A 19401-nucleotide genomic window follows, 5' to 3' on the forward strand; every position below is an offset into this window, starting at 1 on the left:
AACCTTTTTATATTGATGAATTTTATTTGCCAGTGCTTTGCAAATGATCTTTGTGTCTGCATTCACAAGAGGTGCTGGTCTGTATTTTTTTCCTGTTTGTTTTTGGTCTTGTCTTTATCTTCTCGAAAGAGTTAGGAACATGCCTTCTTCTTTTATTTTCTAGACAAGATTGTATAGCATTGGTGTTAATTCTTTTTAAATTATTGGGTAAAACTCTCCAGTAAGAAGATTTTCATTCTTTTCTGGAGATTTATTTTTTTGGGAGTTTAAAAAATTATGAATTTGATTTCCTTAGTAGTGATAGGGCTATTTCAATTATCTTTTTCATATTAGGTGAGTCATGGTAGTTTGTGTTTTTTGAGGAAATGAGTAAGATTAAATCTTTTCATCTTAGCCAGCAACAACTTTTTGATATTACCATATACCTTTATTTCAGACGTAAAAAAAATACTGAGAAAGAATAATGAAAATCCTTGTATCCACTACTCAGCTGAAGAAATAAATATACAAATATGGTTAAAGCCTATGCATTCTACTTGCTTTTTCCCTGTTCTCACCTCTACTCCAATTACCACTGCCCTGGGTTTGATGTTTATTATTCTCTCAGATGTCAAAGTAATTAATTTTTTAAAAACTTTTAATGGGTGACCAATATAGTCCCCAGACTTATACTGCTTGACTTGGTCGGCACATATTGACAAAAATGATATGACGTGACATTATTTTGGGTTGTTTCCACAGCTCTCCCAGTGTTTACTCAGCTGCTTAGGGACACAAGTGTAGAAGTTGAAAAGAACGTGAACATTTCATGTCAGGCTCGGGGAGAACCATAGCCCATAATTACATGGAATAAGGTAAGATCTCAACTAAAAGTACTGTAATATTAAAACACTGACAGATAGATTGGCCCGCTGAAATGGAGGTAATGATTCTTTGTTGATTTATTGCTGTTGTGATTTTTTCTAGCAAGTAATACTTCTTACACTGAAACGGATCTGTTGCTTTCTTCTTTTTTTTTAAGTGACTGTATCTGATTTTGTCTCAGGGCTTTGATAAAGTTTATTCTTTCTCATTTGCTTGGGGATGAAAGCTTCATAAACATAACTAAATTCCTGTAAGGAAAAATTGCTTTTGTCGTGTATAAATTAAGAGTTTCAGTGACTGGCAAGAAACAGTTTTGAATTAATAACTCAGAAGTGGTTTAAAATTAGGTCATTAGCTGAAGCAAGAAAGGATGAAAAACTTGTTACTAAAACAAAGTGACATGAAAAACGGGACTTCATGGGTTCGAAACTTGAGTGGCTTTTAAAAAATAATAGCTCCTTACTTATATTTCTTATGTCCTTTGGTCCTTGGAGCCATATTTTCCCAACACAATTGCTTCTTCCATTTTAAGTTTTTCATCAAAATGAAATGATTGGCCTCAGGTTCTGGTGTTCCTAAAAATACACAAGCCCGCGTACATTTGAACGGCAGTTTTTATGAAAATTTTGACAAAATAAAATCTGTGAAGGGTTACGAAGCTGTTTTCCAAAACCACTTGGCTAATTTTTGTTGTTGCCATGTAGAAACAGTGCCTTCTATTTTTGGTGCCACATTTCTTTTGTGCTGCAGCTGAGAACACAGGCAGTTTTTTAGAAAGACAAGGTTGAGAGGTCTCAACTGGAACCCTCAGGCTCATGTTCTCTCAAATAGTCTGAATACCCTTTTCAATTTAATATTATGTAACACAAATATTTTTATACTAAAAATAGGAAGTGTGAAAAATATACATTTTGGTCGGTATCTAAAACCTTCTGTGGCAGTCTACTCAGTGCTTTATCATGTGATCATGTTGACAAATTACCTGAGTCTCATTTCTCAAAGGTAGCTTCTAATCACGAATGGTTGAGGGCTGACTACACCTGGACATTTTACATCCCTGTCACGTTTAATCTTCATAGCAGTCCTCTCCAGTTCACAAGTTTGGGAGGGTATGAGTTAGGATACTTCTGTACAAGCGACAGAAACTACCTAAAAAGAGCAGATAAACAATTTATTGGAAAGCTATGTGCTGGCTCAGAGACTCTCAGCAAAGCTGTAGACCTGGGGGTCCAACCTAAGCATTCTGGAGGAGATGAGACGGGAGGGACCAGCTTTGGGAGAAGATGCAGCAGTGGTCCAGCCAGAGGAAGCGTGGGTGGCCGTCCTGAGGAAAGGGCCTCTGGGCCTCCTGTGTGCCCCTGGCCGCCTTACCCCGTTCTACACACATTCCATCTGCCTGCGACTGGTGGGCCCTTGCTTCTTCCTCCAAAGATGCAAGTCACCCGTCACCTTGGACTTGTTTCCCATCACTGGCCAGAGGCAGCTGTGAGAACGTGAAGACCTAGGGCACAGTTCCCACTCTAAACCTTTGTGGTCACCGTCTGTCCTACTGATCTGCCCTGGAGTGTGAGTTCTTTTGAAAGAATACGTCCCGGCCTCAGCTTGCTGTGAGTCTTTGGGGAGGGGGCGGGGAAGGCATCCCCAATCTGCCTGCCGTCCAACTGCAGGCTCACAGGGCCAACGTCGCTGACTTTTTAAAATTAATGGTATAATAATGAAAAGTTCATAAATCCATGCCAATTATAAATGATGCACTTGAAGAATATTCCATAGAGAATGTAGTTTTTTTAATCTTCTTAAGGTAGATAATTTTAATTGACAGGCACTCGTATATAAAAACTTTGCAGCTGTACAAAACTTGTGAGTACATACAAAGAAGGAATAGAAGGGAAATCAGAAATGTGAAAATATTTTGATGTTTTTAGGTGGTGGGTTTGTGAGCATTTTTCCCCTTTCCGGTTTTACTTTTATTGCCGTCAGAAATTCTTTTTTAGAAGTAAGCAGGGTGTGAATAAACTATACCTACATTCATTGACATGTGAGTTTAAAATAATCATCATATTGAAGACTTACATGATTGAAGTTTTGAGTGTGATATTTATTTTGATTAGAGACACAAACCACGCTTTCTGGAAACTTTCTCTTTCTCTCCTTCTCTCCGCTGGAGTCATGTAGCTCCTCACCCAGTGCTGGACGCACAGTAGGCGCTTAGGGGATATTTGTTGAACAATGACACTGCATCAAACCATAAGATGTTATTTTGTAAGGAATCCCCGTTCCTTCAGTGACAGTTCTGTTTGACCCCCAGGCAGGGGTTCTGATTCCAGAGGGTGGTAATTTCCAGGTCCTCGGTGGACGCAGGGCTGCCGACCAAGGAAGATGTAATTGTGAGGCTCGGAATTCCTTTGGCCTCACTGTGGCCAGTCCTTCTTGTTGTCACCGGGCAGTGTTTAAGCTTCTCACACAGCTGGATAAGTGTCCTTGGACAGCTTCTACCCCTCGTCCTAAAGGATTCACCTCACTACCCTCCGTGCCTTATATGTTCTTTCTAGTCTAACATGTTAATGTTATTAATAAATCAAAGCTATTGTATGTTTTTTTAAAATCTAAGCTCGTAAGCGGGTATCAAACAGCAAAAATAACAATGCCAGCGGGGAACAGCAAAAGCAAGAATTTGCAAACGTATATCATGTTTTCTTAGGAATTGAAAATTACGGAATGTAAGATGTAATCTTAGCCAAATAAATGTGGAGCCAGAGATTTAAGGATGAATGGAATTCACAACACATGAGTTACTCTGGCCTAGTGTATTTAATCCCACCTTAAAATTAAAAATCAATGAATCAAGCTTCTAGGTAAAATTTGCAGCTATGAGAACAACTATCTCAATATTTGAAAGCATTTATAATTGGCCAGCATAATTGGCATCATTTTACATTTAATCATCAATCTGGTTATAGGGCTCTAGCCCTCTGCGAGTTGATTATCAGCGGTGACTGTTTAAAAAGTTGATTGTCAGACATTTATACAAAATACAGCCCTTTTTCTCAACTAATGAGCTCATCCTGGAGGTAAGAGAGTCCATGTGTAGGCAGGCTCCAGGAGACTGAACCGGACCTCGGCCGTGGTCCTAGCAATGCAGGTAGGCTGTGATGCGGGAGTGCCGTATCCCCGTGTGGCGTGTGTCTGCACACGTGAGCTGACATCAGAGTTGCTTTTTGTGCAGATGGGTTTAGGAATTTTTGCCGTGTTGACAATCAGCTGTTGAAATAAATGAGTTCAGCTATAAGCATATGGAGTGCTGTTTTGGGCTTTGCCTGTTTTTTTGGTTTCCTTAGGAAATGGGCAGATTTCTTAAATAGGGTTTTGCGTATTTATTTTTTCCTCTTAGTTTTCCCAGCTCTTATGGGTCTATAAAAGATATTGGGTAACTCTTCTCATTATAAATAGAGGTTAAAAATAGGTTTCTTTAGACACAGATGTAGAGAACAAACGTATGGATACCAAGGGGGGAAAGGGGGGGTGGGATGAATTGGGAGATTGGGACTAACATATATATACTAATATGTATAAAATAGATAACTAATGAGAACCTGCTGTATAGCACAGAGAACTCCACCTCACTTAGTTGTACAGTAGAAAGTAACACAACATTGTAAAACAACTACGCCCCAATTAAAAAAAAAATAGTTTTCTTTAATCAAATAGAATCCTTAGCGATGTCACTGTTTTCCTACCATATAGGAGATCGTATTTCAATAGGTTCACATCCTTCCACCGGCAAATTCTTCTGAGATACCAAACTTCTGAATATTGAATATTCCATTTCTTTGAGTATTTTCTACAAAGAGTATATTTTCATTCATGCCACATCAGTCTTCACGTCTTTATAATACTGTATGGTAAAACCGGATTCTCTGTAGAACATTATTATTTAAATTATAACAGAGTAGCTAGTAACCAGCAATTCTTTATTCTAGTAGGGTCAGGAATTCTTTTTTTTTTTTTTTTTTTTTTAAAGAAATTCACGTTCTTTTATTTATTTATTTATGACTGTGTTGGGTCTTCGTTTCTGTGCTAGGGCTTTCTCCAGTTGCGGCGAGTGGGGACCACTCTTCATCGCGGTGCGCGGGCCTCTCACTGTCGCGGCCTCTCTTGTTGCGGAGCACAGGCTCCAGACGCGCAGGCTCAGTAATTGTGGCTCACGGGCCCAGTTGCTCCGTGGCATGTGGGATCTTCCCAGACCAGGGCTCGAACCCGTGTCCCCTGCATTGGCAGGCAGATTCTCAACCACTGCGCCACCAGGGAAGCCCTGGGTCAGGAATTCTTTATCACATAGTACTTCTTAATGTTACAAAATCCTAGTCTTACTCTGATATTCTCTATGCGTTCATGTTTTTCCTGATTTAAAATCTATGTGTTCTATCCTGAGATAAGCCACACGTTTTCAAAACTTTTAGCATTAAATTTCAAGATCAGCAAGTAGCAGTTCCAGATTTTGGATAGTTTAAAAATTATAGAGAAACAAATAATCAAAATAAATGGCATAACTCAAATATTAAAACCTAAAAGAAACAGTTGGTGTCTTTCCTTTCCCAGGCTCTGCAGAAATGGCGGAGCCTGCAAGACAAGGAGCGTTTACATGTTTAACGATGCAGAATGGTGAGTGAAGCAGGCTTCTTGCTGTTCAGAGACGGTCATATCACAAAGGCAGTTGCTGGTGTCAGTTTCTGTGCTTGGAAGTAGCTGGTCTCCTAGGACGGGCTCTCAAGTGTCAGGACTAGTCAGCGCCATTCTTTCCAGGGGAGGTTTAATGTGAAAAGGCCTGTGTAGTTGCGAGAGTTACATTAGCTGGCTGCTTTTCTGCAGGGGTGAGGAAGGGATAACGAGTACTCAAAACCCCTTGGCAGCTGTGACAGGACCTGCTTTCATGGAGGTCTTGGTGTTTCTTGGCGAGCATGGCCCCAGGGGCACAGGTGCCCTCCCCTGGGTCTGTCCCCTGTCCCCAGAGCCTGGCCTTCAACACGGTGGGCACAGCCCAGTTGACTGACACCCCACCCTCCGAGCTCCCCTTTCCTGAAAGGACTCAATTCAGCCTCGACTTTATCCCCAGTGGAGGTGACGGGGTCTCACAGCGGTATTGAAAGTTGATGTCCATCAGACAACTTTAAGTGCGGGTTTATCCTGTGAACCGACTGAGGCCTTTCCCCTTTCTGTTAATGCCAAGACTTAACAAAGGAAAATGATCTAGTTCTTCCTCGACCTCTGCAAAATTGTGCATAAAAAGATGGAGAGTAAGCTCAGAATTTTCTGATTATTCTCTCCGTTATGCCATTAATTCAGGAGGTTTTTGACACAAATAAGGTATTAAGAGTATTGTTTTATTCTAACAAGCCCCAATAAACTGAATAAACTTATTTTGCATAATACAGTGCTCTTCTGAAGGAATCTTTTTGCTATTTGTACCAAAACAAACAATACTGAAACCAAATGAGTAATAAAAGGTTGCTTTATTTTACCCTAAAACTAGGAAAGATTAAAAAATTCATAGTTAAAATGACATAAAAGTGAGAGTTAACGTTGTTAAGAATATTTTCTGTGTGAACATTTATGCGCTTTTTAAAAAAATGTTATTTCCAGTGTGCTTTTTTAAAAATTAATTAATTAATTAATTAATTAATTTTTGGCTGCATTGGGTCTTCGTTGCAGTGCGCGGGCTTCTCATCATAGTGGCTTCTCTTGTTGCGGAGCACGGGCTCTAGGCACACAGGCTTCAGTAGTTGTGGCACGTGGGCTCAGTAGTTGTGGTGCACGGGCTTAGTTGCTCCGCGGCACGTGGGATCTTCCCAGACCAGGGCTCGAACCCGTGTCTCCTGCATTGGCAGGCGGATTCTTAACCACTGCACCACCAGGGAAGTCCCATTTATGCACTTTCTGAATGCACTTTTAAGAATCTGTGAACAAACAACTTTTATGTGTTTTCTCTTTGTTAGAATTTAATGATTTGAAAGAATATTTGCATATTATGCCACCTTTCTTACTCCTTTTCCCCTCCTTTTCACATCTACACTCTTGTTGGTTCTTACTAATACAGGGAAATAGCAGGTCAGGTGAAAGAAAGTGACAAGACAGCACAATATCGATTGATAATTACGTGAGGATATATTACAGATTACCTGTTGGTTTAGGACTCAGTAATCCTGGAACGTTACCTCATATTTGCTCTGTGACATGTAGTTCTGAAGGAACTTGGCAAAACTTTTTTAATCTGATAATCACATTTGACAACCACCAGGCCTGAAGTAGATACTGAACAAGTCTTATTTCTCATTTATGGTTGAGTCAAGAGATAAACAAGAGTGTTGTCAAATTCCTTATGCTTGTAAACTTTATACAACTATGACAGCAAAACTATTTTGGAAATAGAATAAAAGCAATATTATCAAACAGGTAAAATTCAGATTATGTGCTAAATGATGCTTTCCTGAAATTTAGATATCACTTCCCAGGTTCTGTCTGACACTGTGAACTGCCTTTGGAGCTTTGGCAACTCAGCACCACTGTGCGTGGAGTGGGGGAACTGGGTCCCAGCTCACGGGTTCTCTTCCAAATCCAGGCTGACCTGTGACTACCCATTATGCCCGCAGGTGCAGTGGCCCAGAGCCAGGTATTGTCATGAGTAAGAGTGCAGGGTTCTTGCCACTTTCTACCCTTGAGTTTCACAAATGAAGGAGCAAAAGGGAAGCGACAGAGGAAAGGCTAACATTTGGATCAATAAGCAAGTCAGCCTGCAGACCAGCACAGATGGACCTGATTGATCTCCGTTGCTTTATTTCCAAGTAAAAGTGACAAATTAAGTAGGCTCATGCTTAGTTTTCAAAAAAATCAAAGAGTAGTTAATTTACAATGTTGTGTTAGTTTCAAGTGTATAGTGAAGTGATTCAATTATACACACACACACACACACACACACACACACACACATATTCTTTTTCAGATTCTTCCCCATTATAGGTTATTATAAGATATTGAGTATAGTTCCCTGTGCTATACAGAAGGTCCTTGTTGTTTACCTATTTTATATATAGTAGTTTGTATATGTTAATCCCAACGTTTTAATTTATCCCTCCCCCCTTCCCCTTTGGTAACCATAAGTTTGTTTTCAATGTCTGTGAGTCTATTTCTGTTTTTCAAATAAGTTCATTTGTATAATTTTTTTTAGATTCCACATATAAGCGATATCCTACGATATTTGTCTTTCTCTGACCTACTTCATTCAGTACGAGAATCTCCAGGTCCATCCCGGTTGTCTCAAATGGCATTATTTCATTCTTTTTATGGCTGAGTAATATTACATTGTGTATGTGTACCACATCTTCTTTATCCATTCATCTGTCAATGGACATTTAGGTTACTTCTGTGTCTTGGCTATTGTAATAGTGCTGCAATGAACACTGGGGTGCATATATGTTTTCGAATTACGGTTTTCTCGGCATATATGCCCATGAGTGGGATTGCAGGATCATATGGTAACTCTAGTTTTAGTTTTCTAAGGAACTTCCATACTTGCATACTCTTCTCCATAGTGGCTGCACCAATTTACATTCCCACCAACAGTGCAGGAGGGTTCCTTATAGCCTATATTTTTTCCTTAGCGCATTACAAGAATTCCTCATATGAAATAGAATATTAATTCTGTGTCAGATTTAGAAATTGCAAATGTTAGCTATTGTGTCATTTGCCTGTGACCTTTTTACCTTTTTTATTCATGTCCTTCCTTAAATGAAAATCAAATCAATCTGTCCTTTTTTTCTTTCAGTTACCTTTAGTGAATGTATGATCAACCCAATGTGGTTTTTTGACTGTGGTTTTTTGTTTTTTTTTTAAATTTAATTAATTTTGGCTGCATTGGGTCTTCATTGCTGCACGTGGGCTTTCTCTAGTTGCAGTGAGCGGGGGCTACTGTTCGTTGCGATCCTTGGGCTTCTCATTGCGGAGCACGGGCTCTAGGCGCGTGGGCTTCAGTAGTTGCGGCACGTGGGCTCAGTAGTTGTGGCTCGAGGGCTCTAGAGCACAGGCTCAGACGTTGTGGCGCATGGACTTAGTTGCTCCGCAGTATGTGGGATCTTCCCGGACCAGGGCTCGAACCCGTGTCCCCTGCATTGGCAGGCGGATTCTTAACCACTGCGCCACCAGGGAAGCCCTTGACTAGTGGTTTTAACTGACCTACTGGAGCTTCAGTGCTGTGCTCAGGATACAGGCTGAGTTGCAGTGACTGTGTAGCCTGCAGCCCATAACTACTACACATAATTTAATTTACTGGGAAGCTCTCTCAGCAGAGTCACTGATTTTGCTGTTTTTCTTATAATATCCATAGTATTGGTATTTTTTTCTAGAAATTGGACTTTTAAGGACAATAAACCAATATAGTATGTATATATGGTCATAATGTAAAGGAATTTTCTTATAACACCCAGATGTGGAATGCTGTTTAGACCCATGTATTGCAAAGTATATAAACATACATATATACACACTCATAAACATATAATACTTAATACTATGTTGTATTATATAATACAATATATAATATTTATTTTTATATATATTATATTTATTACTACATTATATAGTTGATAATATGAAAGACACACACCTTCCGATTTTTTAATGCTTTTCAGCTCTTTTATTTCTCCTTAATGACATTATTATCCAACTCAGTTTTTGAACATTTAACAGTTTAAAAAAGTTATTGTTTTAATTGTCATTCTATGTCATATAAATTTTTATTGTACTTTGAATATTCTCAAAAATGAAATAGACAATATGGCTATGCTTGATTATTTTTCTTTTATGAATTTTAAACATTTAATCATGATCATTTTTATTTAGCATTTTTTTTAAAGGTTAAACTTCTTAAACCATAATCTCGAGAAGATTTAATTTGTCAATGATTATCAACTCTAAGTGAAAAGCTTCCTTTGTCTATAATATTGAACTTGACAGAAATCTCACACATTGAAGAGCTATAGAAACAGCATGAATTATTTTTCACTGAAATATTACTGAGAGTTCAATTCTTGCTTTAAGAAATATCCATACGGATGTAATAATATTTATTTTGTTTTAGTGTTTAACATCAAAGCAAGGTGGCTGAAGAGATAAGCATTTCATGCCTTTCCCAAGATGACAAATTGCTAACATACTTGAATCCTATTTGAATCAGTGTTGTAAAAAAAGGAAATATTTCACACAGCTTAGCCAGATTCTGGAATGCTTTAATTCTCTAGATAATACTTGGTGGAAGCTTTACTTCAGGGTAATTAGCTACTTCTCTGCAGTGGACAGTATCATGTGGACAGTGTATAACATTGCTATTGTCTTAGTTTTTGTGATGGCATTTATAGCACACCTTTCCTAACTTCAAGGTGTGTTTGATATTTTTTTTCTTAACATCTTTATTGAAGTATAATTGCTTTACAATGGTGCATTAGTTTCTGCTGTAACAAAGTGAATCAGCTATATGTGTATATATATCCCCATTTCCCCTCCCTCTTGTGTCTCCCTCCCACCCTTCCTATCCCACCCATCTAGGTGGACACAAAGCACCGAGCTGATCTCCCTGTGCTATGCGGCTGCTTCCCACTAGTATCTATTTTACACTTGGTAGTGTATATATGTCCATGCCACTCTCTCACTTCGTCCCAGCTTACCCTTCCCCCTCCCCGTGTCCTCAAGCCCATTCTCTATGTCTGTATCTTTATTCCTGTCCTGCCCCTAGGTTCTTCAGAACCTTTTTTTTTTTTTAAGATTCCATATATATATGTGTTAGCATACAGTATTTGTTTTTCTCTTTCTGACTTACTTCACTCTGTATGACAGACTCTAGGTCCATCCACCTCACTACAAATAACCCAATTTCGTTCCTTTTTATGGCTGAGTAATATTCCATTGTATATATGTACCACATCTTCTTTATCCATTCATCTGTCGATGGACCCTTAGGTTGCTTCCATGTCCTGGCTATTGTAAATAGAGCTGCAATGAACATTGCGGTACATGACTCTTTTCGAATTATGGTTTTCTCAGGGTATATGCCCAGTAGTGGGATTGCTGGGTCGTATGGTAATTCTGTTTTTAGTTTTTTAAGGAACCTCCATACCGTTCTCCATAGTGGTGTATCAATTTACATTCCCAACAACAGTGCCAAAGGTTTCCCTCTTTTCCACACCCTCTCCAGCATTTGCTGTTTATAGATTTTTTTGATGATGGCCATTCTGACCTGTGTGAGGTGATACCTCATTGTAGTTTTGATTTGCATTTCTCTGATGATTAGTGATGTTGAGCATCCTTTCATGTGTTTGTTGGCAATCTGTATATCTTCTTTGGGGAAATGTCTTTTGAGGTCTTCTGCCCATTTTTGGATTGGGTTGTTTGCTTTTTTGATATTGAGCTGCATGAGCTGTTTGTATATTTTGGAGATTAATCCTTTGTCAGTTGCTTTGCTTGCAAATATTTTCTCCCATTCTGAGGGCTGTCTTTTCATCTTGTTTATGGTTTCCTTTGCTGTGCAAAAGCTTTTAAGTTTCATTAGGTCCCATTTGTTTATGTTTGTTTTTATTTCCATTTCTCTAGGAGGTGGGTCAAAAAGGATCTTGCTGTGATTTATGTCATAGAGTATTCTGCCTATGTTTTCTTCTAAGAGTTTTATAGTGTCTGGCCTTACATTTAGGTCTTTAACCATTTTGAGTCTATTTTTGTGTGTGGTGTTAGGGAGTATTCTAATTTCATTCTTTTATATGGAGCTGTCCAGTTTTCCCAGCACCACTTATTGAAGACGCTGTCTTTTCTCCATTGTATATCCTTGCCTGCTTTATCAAAGATAAGGTGACCATATGTGCATGGGTTTATCTCTGGGCTTTCTATCCTTTTCCATTGATCTATATTTCTGTTTTTGTGCCAGTACCATACTGTCTTGATTACTGTAGCTTTGTAGTGTAGTCTGATGTCAGGGAGCCTGATTCCTCCAGCTCTGTTTTTCTTTCTCAAGATTGCTTTGGCTATTTGGGGTCTTTTGTATTTCCATACAAATTTTGCAATTTTTTGTTCCAGTTCTGTGAAAAATGCCATTGGTAGTTTGATAGTGATTGCATTGAATCTGTAGATTGCTTTGGGTAGTACAGTCATTTTCACAATGTTCATTCTTCCAATCCAGGCACATGATATATCTCTCCATCTGTTTGTATCATCTTTAATTTCTTTCATCAGTGTCTTATAGTTTTCTGCATACAGGTCTTTTGTCTCCTTATGTACATTTATTCCAAGGTATTTTATTCTTTATGTTGCAGTGGTAAATGGGAGTGTTTCCTTAATTTCTCTTTCAGATTTTTCATCATTAGTGTATAGGAATGCAAGAGATTTCTGTGCATTAATTTTGTATCCTGCTACTTTACCAAATTCATTGATGAGCTCTAGTATTTTCTGGTAGCATCTTTAGGATTCTCTATGTATAGTATCATGTCATCTGCAAACAGTGACAGTTTTACTTCTTCTTTTCCGATTTGGATTCCTTTTATTTCTTTTTCTTCTCTGATTGCTGTGGCTAAAACTTCCAAAACTATGTTGAATAATAGTGGTGAGAGTGGACAACCTTGTCTTGTTCCTGATCTTAGTGGAAGAGGTTTCAGTTTTTCACCATTGAGAACGATGTTGGCTGTGGAGTTGTCATATATGGCCTTTATTATGTTGAGGTAACTTCCCTCTATGCCTACCTTCTCGAGGGTTTTTATCATAAATGGATGTTGACTTTTGTCAGAAGCTTTTTCTGCATCTATTGAGATGATCATATGGTTTTTATTCTTCAATTTGTTAATATGGTTTATCACATTGATTGATTTGTGTATATTGAAGAATCCTTGCATTCCTGAGATAAACCCCACTTGATCATGGTGTATGCTCCTTTTCATGTGCTGTTGGATTCTGTTTGCTAGTATTTTGTTGAGGATTTTTGCATCTATGTTCATCAGTGATATTGGTCTGTGGTTTCTTTCTTTGTGACATCTTTGTCTGGTCTTCGTAGCAGGGTGATGGTGGCCTTGTAGAATGAGTTTGGGAGTGTTCCTCCGTCTGCTATATTTTGGAAGAGTTTGAGAAGGGTAGGTGTTAGCTCTTCTCTAAATGTTTGATAGAATTCGCCTGTGAATCCATCTGGTCCTGGGCTTTTGTTTGTTGGAAGATGTTTAATCACAGTCTCAATTTCAGTGCTTGTGATTTCTTCCTGGTTCAGTCTCAGAAGGTTGTGCTTTTCTAAGAATTTGTCCATTTCTTCCAGGTTGTCCATTTTATTGGCATAGAGTTGCTTGTAGTAATCTCTCATGATCCTTTGTATTTCTGCAGTGTCAGTTGATACTTCTTTTTCATTTCTAGTTCTATTGATTTGAGTCTTTTCCCTTTTTTTCTTGATGCATCTGGCTAATAATGGTTTATCAATTTTGTTTATCTTCGCAAAGAACCACCTTTTAGTTTTACTGATCTTTGCTATCAATTCCTTCATTTCTTTTTCATTTATTTCTGATCTGATCTTTATGATTTCTTTCCTTCTGCTAACTTTGGGGTATTTTTGTTCTTCTTTCTGTAATTGCTTTAGGTGTAAGGTTAGGTTGTTTATTTGAGATGTTTCTTGTTTCTGGAGGTAGGATTGTATTGCTATGAACTTCCCTCTTAGAACTGCTTTTGCTGCATCCCGTAGGTTTCAGGTCTTCGTGTTTTCATTGTCATGTGTTTCTAGGTATTTTTTGATTTCCTCTTTGATTTCTTCAGTGATCTCTTGGTTATTTAGTAGTGTATTGTTTAGCCTCCATGTGTTTACAGATTTTTTTCCTGTAATTGATATCTAGTCTTATAGCATTGTGGTCGGAAAAGATACTTGATATGATTTCAATTTTCTTAAATTTACCAAGGCTTGCTTTGTGACCCAAGATACGAACTATCCTGGAAAATGTTCCATGGGCACTTGAGAAGAAAGTGTATTCTGTTGTTTTTGGATCGAATGTCCTATAAATATCAATTAAGTACATCTTGTTTAATGTGTCATTTAAAGCTTGTGTTTCCTTATTTATTTTCATTTTGGATGATCTGTCCATTGGTGAAAGTGGGGTGTTAAAGCCCCCTACTATGATTGTGTTACTGTTGACTTCCCCTTTTATGGCTGTTAGCATTTGCCTTATGTATTGAGGTACTCCTATGTTGGGTTCATATATATTTACAATTGTTAAATCTTCTTTTTGGATTGATCCCTTGATCATTATGTAGTGTCCATCTTTGTCTCTTGTAATAGTCTTTATTTTAAGGTGTATTTTGTCTGATATGAGAATTGCTACTCCAGCTCTCTTTTGATTTCCATTTGCATGGAATATCTTTTTCCATCCCCTCACTTTCAGTCTGTATGTGTCCCTAGGTCTGAAGTGGGTCTTTTGTAGGCAGCATAGATACGGGTCTTGTTTTTGTATCCATTCAGCCAGTCTATGTCTTTTGGTGGGAGCATTTAATCAATTTACATTTAAGGTAGTTATCAATATGTATGTTCCAATTACCATTTTCTTAATGTCTTGGGTTTGTTATTGTAGGTCTTTTCCTTCTCTGGTGTTTCCTGCCTAGAGTACTTGTTTTAGCATTTGTTGTAAAGCTGGTTTGGTGGTGCTGAATTCTCTTAGCTTTTGCTTGTCTGTAAAGGTTTTCATTTCTCTGTGGAATCTGAATGAGATCCTTGCTGGGTAGAGTAATCTTGGTTGTAGGTTTTACCCTTTCAACACTTTAACGATGTCCTGCCACTCCCTTCTGGCTTGCAGAGTTTCTCCTGAAAGATCAGCTGTTAACCTTATGGGGATTCCCTGAATGTTACTTTTTGCTTTTCCCCTGCTGCTTTTAATATTTTTTCTTTGTATTTAATTTTTGATAGTTTGATTAATATGTGTCTTGGCATGTTTCTCCTTGGACTTATACTGTATGGGACTCTGCGCTTCCTGGACTTTATTGACTATTTCCTTTCCAATATTAGGGAAGTTTTCAACTGTAATCCCTTCAAATATTTTCTCAGTCCCTTTCTTTTTCTCTTCTTCTTCTGGGACCCCTATAATTCAAATGTTGGTGCGTTTAATGTTGTCCCAGAGGTCACTGAGACTTGTCCTCAATTCTTTTCATTCTTTTTACTATATTCTGCTCTGTGGTAGTTATTTCCACTATTTTATCTTTCAGGTCACTTATCCTTTCTTCTGCCTCAGTTATTCTGCTATGATCCTTCTAGAGAATTTTTAATTTCATTTATTGTGTTGTTCATCATTGTTTGTTTGCTCTTTAGTTCTTCTAGGTCCTTGTTCAACGTTTCTTGTATTTTCTCCATTCTAGTTCCAAGATTTTGGGTCATCTTTACTATCATTACTCTGAATTCTTTTTCAGGTAGACTGCCTATTTCCTCTTCATTTGTTTGGTCTGGTGGGTCTACCTTGCTCCTTCATCTGCTGCACATTTCTCTGTCTTCTCATTTTGCTTAACTTACTCTGTTTGGGGTCTCCTTTTCACAGGCTGTAGGTTCGTAGTTCCGGTTTTTTTTGGTGTCTGCCCCCAGTGTCTAAGGTTGGTTCAATGGGTTATGCAGGCTTCCTGGTGGAGGGGACTGGTGCCTGTGTTGTGATGGATGAGGCTGCACCTTGTCTTTCTGATGGGCAGGACTGCGTCCAGTGGTGTGTTTTGGGGTGTCTGTGAATGTGGCATGATTTTAGGCAGGCTCTCTGCTAATGGGTGGGGTTGTGTTCCTGTCTTGCTAGTTGTTTGGCATGGGGTGTCCAGCACTGGAGCTTGCTGGTCGTTGAGTGGAGCTGGGTCTTATCGCTGAGATGGCGATCTCTGGGAGAGCTCTTGCCAATTGATATTACGAGGGGCCGGGAGGTCTCTGGTGGATCAATGTCCTGAACTCGGCTCTCCCACCTCAGAAGCTCAGGCCTGACACCTGCCCGGAGCACCAAGGTCCTGTCAGCCATGTGGGTGGTTCATCCTGGAGGAGATGGACTGAAGCCAGGAGAAAGCTAGAGGATGGGAGACCTGTCAGAAGGCTTGTTTGATGAAATCAGGCAAAGGATGTTGACATAGTGTACTCAGGCTCTACTCGCGAAGGGGAAAGGGTTGCCTCAGGAAGCCGAGCGCACGCTTCCACGGCCGAGGCACACGCTGGCATGCATTGATGTTTGATATGTTTAGTTAGAGAATTGATTTTCAAAGCCATACAGGGTAGTTGAGCTGGGGATGGCTTTGTTGAAGCATCCATTCTTGATGCTGGGCCGAAGGTTGACAGTGCAATTAAGTCCACACGAAGACATTTGTTTTCACAGTAAGAACTTATTTTATCTTGATTACAAAATTGTTGTCCCTTCAGTTCTACTGAGTTTTTATGATCTCCGTAAATCACAACAGGGATAGTGAAGACTGCGGGGTGTTTTCTTTTTCTTTTTCTTTTTTTTTTAAACATCTTTATTAGAGTATAATTGCCTTACAATGGTGTGTTAGTATCTGCTTTATAACAAAGTGACTGCAGGGTGTTTTCAGTTTCATGTGCAGGTACCACCCCTGGGCTGGCGGCCATCGCAGTCAGGTCAGTCTCAAAGAGAAGGAAACTTGTTCCTCGCAGAACCTAAGTGGCGTTAGTTTATGCCATGGGTCCGCTCCACGTGGTCCCACCCCAGGGAGCAGGCTCGGTGGCGCCAGCCTCCACCAGGCAGTGTCAGACCCAGTGGCCCTGCCAGGCCTCGTCGGGTCGGGCACACCTGGTTGTATGCTGCTGCCCACAGATGAGCATCGTGCTGCAGGTAGGCGCTATTTTATTATAATTGGAGTCGGAGTGTGTTGAGACCAGTGAAGCCACAAACGCCCCATTTGTCCTGATGGAGGCACCTGGGATGCTTTGCGACACCAGGACATATTCAAGATAACATGATCGCTGTCTTCACGGTCAAATAAAGCTCAGGCTGAGGCTTTGCAGTGGTTGGTCCAGAAAGGAGCACCTTGAAATGCCATCCTGCAGCACTGCCCTGCTCCTGCTTCTCCCCAGACAGCGTGGCATGGTGGTCCTGGACTCATGCTGTGCAGCCTGTTTATATTCTTACTGTGATTCCTCATCTCAGCACCATTGAGAGACCTTGAGCAAGTGACCAGACATCTTTGTACGTCGGATTCTTACCTGTAAACTCGGGATAATCGTAGGATCTACTCCACTGCCAGGAGGATTGAATCAATTAATACAGACAAAGTTCTTCCACAGTGCTGGCACGTAGAAAGGGCTTAGTTGAAGTGAGCTGTGACCATCATTACTGCTGTGACCATGATCTACAGGTATTATGATTCCAGACATAGAGGGCTTGATGTGCGTCCATTGACCAAAATCTCTAAGACAGCTTTACCTCCTCAGTGACCTTTTTATTCTCTTTGACTTATTTAGTTTAGTTCTCCAAATGTGTATAAACCAGTACTATGTGCAGGTCAGGGGGATTGGTACTTGAGGTACAAAGGTAAATAAGGCATCATCTCATCCTTAACACAGTCTTTCTTTAGTAGAGAAGACAAGATGTCAGCAACTTAAGCACACCTTGCTGTGTCCACGATGGATGCGTGTAAGGATGCAGAAGTAACCGAAAAGATGGTGGCTTCTCAGAGCTCCCCATGGGGAAGGCAGGGAGCGAAACTCCAAATTTATACCCACCCCCTTTCCCCTTTGGTAATTTTTTTTTTTTTTTTTTTTTTTTCCACTGTGCAACCCGCTTCAGTGCCTGCAGCCTACGGGCAGAGGCCAGGCAATGGTTCAGGGCCAGTTTGCTCTGGCATGGGACACTATGAGAGGCCCAGGGGGACGGGCCTGCCATAAATCCAAACCCATGCACGCCCTTTGGTAATTTTTAAAGATTATCCCTTGGTAATCTCTGGAAATCTTAAAAACTTTTTAAATTTAATTTTATTTTTTGTCAAAAGGATTCTATTTTTTAAAGAGTTGTTTTAGTTAAAGCCCCTACGAAAATGAATTATTTTCTTTTTATAGTATTATCTTTGCTCTAAAAAATCATACCGCCTGTTTCTTTTTATTCTTTACAAAACATAATGAGCAGAATGTGAAGATTAATTGTCCATTGAGTGGCGAACCTAAATTCTCAGAGGCAGAGCATTTTAAAAGCTATTTTTGGACCCTCTTTTGAAAATGTCACGTGTATATTTTTGTGGGTGTGGCCACTGCTGCTCTGGAGTGTAAACACAAGCTCACGTGTGGCCCATCGTCACAGGGGTGCGCGGCTGCCTCGGCTGTTTTACGCAATAGCTTACGACTCACCAGTTAAGGAACATGTTCAGCCTCTGCACCCATCGTGTAGCTGCTTCGCTTGACAATATTAAGAAAACAAAAAACCAAAAATAGAGCCGTTGAGTGTCTCCCCTCTGTCCACTTTTGGGTCCCTCGGTGAGGCTCTCAGTGACCTTCTCAGAGCTTCTGTCTCTCCTCCCTGCCGTCCGAGGGAGATGTCCGCTCTTCCCATGCTTGGCCTTCCTTCTCCAGGGTTTCTGACTCATGCTTCTAATGGTTTCTCGAGTTTCACACCCGTCCCTGCCTTCAGGGACCTTTCATAACATCATCCCTTCATCTTTACGTGTAGCAGCGACTTCACTTGCTGTAAAACAGTGATTCTTAACCACTTTATGTAGGACCATTTTATAAATCTGATAGAAACTGTGGGCCTTCTTTGCAGAAAAAGACAACAAAACTACACGCTCATATTCTGCCTTCATTTTTAGACGACTCAGAGATTCCTGGAAGCCACGTCCATATTAACAACTATTTACTGGCCGCCCTTCCTTCCGGGGCTCAGCAGGCGTGTGAAGTGCGTGCCCTCACCTCATCGCCCCAGGGAACCCCCGCCGAAGAGCAGCCCCCAGATGTGAAACTGCCATTCTTTCTCAGTCCTTTTGCTCAGCCGTCGTTGTCCCCTGTCCCTTTGGGAGGGAGGGGTTTTGTCCCTGCCTTGCAGGAGACCGGGCTGTTTCAATACAGCCAGGCCTCCGAGGCCCTGTGTGTCTCTCCACCTCCCGTCTTGGCGGCTCTGTGTTCAGGCTTAGTTTTTCTCCCCGTCTCCACTTTCCCTTGTTCTGTTTTGTACTTGGCGCCCTGAGGACGGCTCTCCCCCAGCCCCACGATCACATGGGGTCTTTCGTGGCATAGCTGGGACAGGAACCCCGAGCATCAGGTTTTTTCAAGCAATCATGTTGTAAACATTCCATCTTGTACAATTATACGCCAAGTCGTGTTATCTGCCCGTCAATGCGGCGTTCAGAGCTTCCCCTCTCCTGGTCGTCTTCTTCCCACCTGCCCCTGCCTTTCTGGGGAACCTGTAATATAATGACAGGGGACAGAGAGCACGTCCTCCTTGGTTGCAGATCAACTGTCCAGTTTTCCTTTAACTCCCTGGGCTCAGCGCGGGGCCAGCACCCAGGGACCCCGGGATGTGTGAC

At 40.4% G+C, this 19401-nt stretch overlaps 1 long non-coding RNA gene and 1 other non-coding gene across 5 annotated transcripts in view; one reads left to right on the plus strand and one right to left on the minus strand.

Moving 5' to 3' along the window:
- The window catches only part of LOC103010026 (uncharacterized), a 389852-nt gene that overhangs the window by 163984 nt on the left and 206467 nt on the right, over positions 1-19401 (plus strand). For all 4 annotated transcript variants that reach the window (XR_009005839.1, XR_009005838.1, XR_009005837.1 and 1 more), the window contains exon 3: positions 742-854. This is a non-coding gene — a long non-coding RNA (uncharacterized LOC103010026). The remainder of the gene's footprint in view (positions 1-741; positions 855-19401) is intronic.
- Positions 17656-17787, minus strand: LOC114236151 (small nucleolar RNA SNORA42/SNORA80 family). The gene has a single exon (XR_003622163.2). It is a non-coding gene; the product is annotated as a small nucleolar RNA SNORA42/SNORA80 family (small nucleolar RNA).

This window comes from Balaenoptera acutorostrata, chromosome 17 (genome assembly GCF_949987535.1).
Source record: "Balaenoptera acutorostrata chromosome 17, mBalAcu1.1, whole genome shotgun sequence".
In the NCBI taxonomy this organism is placed as follows: Eukaryota; Metazoa; Chordata; class Mammalia; order Artiodactyla; family Balaenopteridae; genus Balaenoptera; species Balaenoptera acutorostrata.